This window comes from Natrix helvetica, assembly GCF_964273705.1.
Source record: "Natrix helvetica genome assembly, chromosome: 1".
Taxonomy (NCBI): Eukaryota; Metazoa; Chordata; class Lepidosauria; order Squamata; family Natricidae; genus Natrix; species Natrix helvetica.
Genome location: NC_138548.1, coordinates 271,108,669 through 271,114,825, shown reverse-complemented (window position 1 = coordinate 271,114,825; position 6,157 = coordinate 271,108,669).

Here is a 6,157-nt window from a genome sequence, read left to right as displayed (position 1 = left end):
AACACAGTCTCTCACAAGCACTCATTTAGAATGGATAAATATTACAAGATTTAGGCAAGGTCTCACCATATGCCACCACATCTTAGTTTTAGAGAAGAAATTTAAATCTTTCCTTCAAAATCTCCAAAAACAGCAGAGATATTTAATAACTGGAATATTCAAAGATTTCTTGCCCAGCAGTAAATTGAAAATATGAATTATTATTATTGGAACTTTAGTGGGAAGGATACAGCTACTAGGATAAGAGAGGAAGGGAAAAAGAAAATTATTTGGCAAACGTAAGAAATCCCTATAATTAGTTTACAAATTAAAACAATACATTAATAATTATGCTTCAAATGTTCTGAAAATTCTGTTATTTATTATTTCACTTCTATTACCAGCTCTAAGTTTAATTCTCCTATCCTCTTAACCAAGAACTGTTCTATATATCATGTTCCTGATACCTATCTATCTTCCACCTTCAGGAGTTTAAACACAAGATTTGAAATCTGATGCAACATTTCTATGACTCCAATTATAATATTTTTTTAAATGTTGAGAGTGTTTCTGGTGCTTGTTTTTAATACACCCTAGTAATTATAATCATTTTTAAAACACAGGCCAGATCATTATTGTTTCATTTAATGATTTAATGCATACTTTTCACATACTGTGTATTACCTAGTATACAATAGAGCTAGGTAAGGGCTTGGATTTGATTCCAGAAAAATGCTTCAGAGCACACAGCAGTGCAAATGTAATACTCGTGTGCATCTCTTTAAAACAGCTGCCAAGTACAGCTATGTGATCTCAACAAAAGAGTTGCGAAGAGGTGCTGTGTTTTTGCTCCTACCACTCCAAAGCATTTTTCTGGTAGAGTTAAATCCTCAAATTACAATCATTCATTTAGCAACTGTTCAAAATAACAACAGCGTTAAAAAAAGTAACTTAGAACTGAGCCTTGTACTTACGACTGTCACAGCATCTCCATGGTCACATGATCAAATCTGGCAATCAGCATGTAGTCATGACGGTGGCAGTGACCCAAGGTCATGTGATCACTGTTTGCAAGCTTCCCAGCCAACTTCCAACAAGAAAGCCAATGGGAAAAGTAGGGTTCGCTTAACAACTGTGTGATTTAGTTAACAACTGCTGCAATTTGCTTAAAAACCATGGCAAAAAATGACCATAAAATGGAATACGATCACTTAACAGCCACCTTGTTTAGCAACAGAAATTCTGTCTAAAATGTGGTTTCAAGTTGAGGACTATCTGTATTGCATCTGAAGCACTGTGTAGTCCCAAGTAAATAAGTCCCCTTAGAGGATAATACCAAAAACATGTCCAAAATATTTTTCTGACCTGATTGATGTATAGGTGTTCCTGATGAATATTACTTGCATTCCTATAAAGGGAGACAAGAAATTCAGCATGTAAAAATGTAACTTGTTTCTTCCTATAAAGTTCTTATTTACCTTTAAAGCTTCTTGGATGAGAAGCGAAACATCTTCAAAGAAAAAACCAGAAAGTTCAATTGCCTCTTGAAAAAGCACTTTTGGGACAACCATGACCTGGATGACTGAGAATTTCCATAGACATTTATCTTTAAAGTTACTAATTTATGTGTGACACTATCCAGTAGCTTTGTTCTACACGGAACTAAGTCCTAATGAGGTTTGTAAGGTTCAGGGTTTCACACGTTATCTAAGAACGTGTTACAGTTAGTATAGCAGAGTTTACAGTTTGGTACTTTGCAAGACATTCCCCATGGCCTAATTCTTAAGAAACATATTCTATTCTCAAATATGTCGGCCACTAAAGTGTTTCATATTTATTACAACGCACACACATACACACACACACAAAGAATACTTTAGTTTTGATATCTAAACTATGTGAGTCTTACTGCTGAAATAACTACACTAACGTCCAAGAATAAAAGCACCCTGGGGAACACTAGTTTGCTAGAACATCATGCACCGCATTAGGGTATTTTCAGCATTAATTTAGTATGAGATATGTATGGTCTCCAGGATTAAAGGCATTTTTAGGTCTAACGCATCACTAAAAGAAAAGCAAAAGCAGTAGATGGAAACCTAACTAGCTATAGTTTGCAGTTTTTGAATGGACGTCCCACATGTCCGTTTTGCTCCATTTGACTACTCCTTCCACAGCTTCTAGAATAGAAAGTACATCCTGCCCTGGGTTATAAAATCTGATGTAAGAGATTTGTAATATTTTGGGTGCCTCAGGAACTGGAAGGAGGTCCAGATCTGCTCTCTCCACTAAAAGCACATAAAACCGTAACCTCTTGAAACACACTATTTCTGATTGTATGAATACTTCATGTTACAATGATTCCCCACATTATGCAGTGACCACAATACACTGCATAGGAGGAATTTATATATCATTGCATAATCTTTTTCTGTGACATCCTAGCCTCCCTTGTGCTCTGTGTCTTTACTTGGGGATTTTTTTGATGCTAGATATTTAAACATATTCTACCTTACCTGCAATTTGTAGCTCACCTGGTCTTTGGAAGCCTTTGCCATGTGCTGCTTCTTCCCATTTGAATCAGTCCTGGATCAGCCACAACCTCAAATCAACATTTAACAATGGAAGAGGGAGAGGAGTAAACTGAATTTTCAGAGTAAAAAAAGCCTCCAAAAATGTGGAAAACAGATGAGACTGGGATCCAGAGTTTATCCAGCTAGATCACACTAGCTCTATGAAAAAGGTGGGATTTAAATATAAAAAATAAGTAAGACCTTCTGAAGACTGGGATGGGGAGTAATAAGAGAAGAAGCAGCAGGATAGGGATCGACACGAGAGATCAACAAATTTCATCCTGGTATAGTTTGCTGCCAGCTCATCAATGGGAGGAAAGCACTTCAAGAGAAAAAACTCAATGTTGCCATTATTTTCTCTGCAGTCCATAAGGGAAACTGTCTTGAATCATAATCAGTTCTACTGGCATTAAGAAATTTTCTTCCTTTTTCCGTCATCCAGGGTTAGATTCAAGGTGTGCAAAACCTATTATGTTTTGCCACTCTCCACCTTGAACAGGAGGTGGTTAACTCCTATTTCTGCCATGGTGCCCCAGCTGGCTGATGTTTTCCTGCTCTGTAGTATTATACAGTACTTAAAAGGGAGTGTAACAAAGTCAACCAGGAAAACCAATCACTTAGCTATTACAGCTGGTGTACTCACCATCTAGAAGTGAGTCTGAAGAAATGCAGTAGGGAAAGGATAGAAATTAATTATAAGAACATCATTAGTGTTGCCATTATTTTATTCTTATTAAATATATTATTATATTGTGATGATTCATAGACAGATGGCCATAGTTCAGCAGTGGAGAAAGACTCTACATTGTCAATTTGTCCATTGGAATGACAATAGTATTTTGGATGCATTCCCAAACCTTGAGCTCCTAGAAGAAAGATGACAGATTATTTGCACGTAAATAAAAGGTGACAAAGCATAAACATTTTGAAAATGTTGAAGCTATAAGAGGGCATTGGCTGAAAGGTAAAAAAAATGCCACTATTATTCCAGTATAGCTAGTTCAGAGCCTTTCAACATTCCAAAAATTAAAGTGCTACACATTCATTCTTGATTCAGCGGAGTGAGGGGGGGATGGGGGGGGAGAGGAAGAACAGCTTTAAATTTTCTATCTGCCTGCCAATCTCTATTCTGCTTCTACTGCATCTATTGTAACTCACTCCTGGAAGGTGCTATCCCAATGTTGTATGTGTGCACAGCATAAGATAAGCACAGTTAGTTTTGGTTGATTCACCTATTTGCTTTCCTGTGTTCTGTATGTAGCCAGCCACCCAGGAAATCTGCCAATCATAGAACTGCAGTAAGATCTTCCCTCAAGACCTGGGCTCTCTCCTGTGTCCATGCTCATATACCCATCCTGTCGTGATATAAGGTGAATAAAGGGTTTTTAAAAAAAAGAAGACTGGAATTGTGAAAAGAAATCAATCCCAAACACTACTCTCCTCTCCTTCATTTCCTTTCTTTACAAAGAGAATAAATGCCAGATTCTGAATTTCTCTGTGCTTTATCCTTGAGAGACAAAGGGGCAGGGTATCATTGCAGTCATTTGTTCCTTTAGGCCTGCACAAAAACAGGAAGGGCCATAGAGTTAAAGTACTTACAGTTCTGCGCGCTAAGCAATCTGGCATTATCATACAATTCTGACAGGTTGTCAGCCCTGGGTTTAGCTTTTTTGGAGTCAACTACAGGTAGTCCTCGACTTACAACAGTTCGTTTAGTGACCGTTCAAAGTTACCACAGCACTGAAAAAAGTGAATGATGATCATTTTTCAGTTATGACCTTTGCAGCATCCCCATGTACATGTGATCAAAATTTAAGTTTTTGGCAACTAACTCATATTTATAATGGTTGCAGTGTCCCAGGGTCATGTGATCACCTATTGCGACCTTCTGACAAGCAAAGTCAACGGGGAAGTCAGATTCACTTAACAACCGGGTTACTAACATATAAACTGCAATGATTCACTTAACAACTGTGGCAAGAAATGTCGTAAAATGGGGCAAAATTCACTAAATGTCTCACTTAACAAGAACAATTTGGGGCTCAATTGTGATCATAAGTAGAGGACTACCTATACATGAGATTAATCAGGGAAAAGTTAAGAAGGAACACTCCAACATTAGACTGAAACATCTAACTATCAGATGTTTTGATCCCATCCACTACTCATTACCTGAACTTATTTTCCAAAATGGTGAAATATAAAAGATTTTAGACAAATTATGGCTACTGTTGGATGCCATTAGCTTGAGGGAAAACTCATTACTTTAACATCAGTTATAGCTAGACAACTTAAAACCATTTCACTTCAGATCAAAGCAACATCAGGAGACAGGAAAGGAAAAATATGTTGTTGGAACATGTTTGTACACAGTTAGACATGCATGAGGAATACCCTTTATCCGTAGTGGGCAAAGGCCCAGAAAGGGAGCTGAATTGAAAGAGAGCATGGAATAGCCACGAGTCATCCTATGTGCTGAAACGGTATGGCAATAAAGTTAGAAATCACCTTGATGGCAGTGGCTGTATCAGTGGAATCAAGATAGATACCATTTATCAGTGATTTAGTAGAAGCCGTGACCAAAGGACACAATGGGAGAATCAATTTCATGCTAGCGTTATTTGGTACCCACTCAACAGCATTTTAATTCAGGAGCAATGCAAGGTCTTTGTGCTTTCAGTTAACCAGGTAAAAGCACCGAGTTGTAAATGAATCTATGCCTAAGCCAGTGTTTCTCAAACTTGGCGACTTTAAGTCCTGTGGACTTCAACTCCCAGAATCCCCCAGCCAGCTATGCTGGCTGGGGGATTCTGGGAGTTGAAGTCCACAGGACTTAAAGTCGCCAAGTTTGAGAAACACTGGCCTAAGCGTACTTAGCAGAGTAAACTACTGCTAGGCATTTTATAGTAAACTATTAAAAAAAAACTCATCATTTTTGTTAGTCTCTTTCTCCTCTGGTAAAACCTGTAAATTCTCCATCTTTTCTCAAAATAATCTTTTTTTTTCAATTCAGTCATGCATACTGGGGAACTATATTAGAATATGGTGGCATGTTAATCTATTGAACACAGGACTTTTTCAGTGGTGGCAGCCCAATGTTTTTTGGAATCTCCCCTCTCCCCAAATGCAAAAAAATATATACATCTTTACTAGCATTCAGAAGGGTCTTAAAAATTATATTCCAGGCTCGCTTTTAATTAAAAATGGAACTCCACAGACTTTGTCTTTTGTTTTAAACTGCTACTGTTCTGAGCGTCTGGCTTGTGGCCTACAACAATTATTTTTGGCTTTTAATGGTCCTTGAGAAATCAATGACCACTATTTTGTGAAAAAAAATAGTGAACATAATGTGAAAAAAGCGGACTGTCCGCTCAAATAGTGGACACCTGGCAACCTTAGAAGTCATTGCGATGAAAGGCATGGTAACTATTGGAAGGAATGACCCGGGTTCCATCATAAGTAAAAAGCCAAAGCCCACAAAATAATCTTCCCCTGAATTACCCTCCCTTCTTTTTTCTCTCTCTCCACAACGCAGGGCCTGGAAAAAATCTTAACAAAGAAACTTGGTGATGCTTTGTACAGGAGGCGGCTTGAAAGGAAGCGTG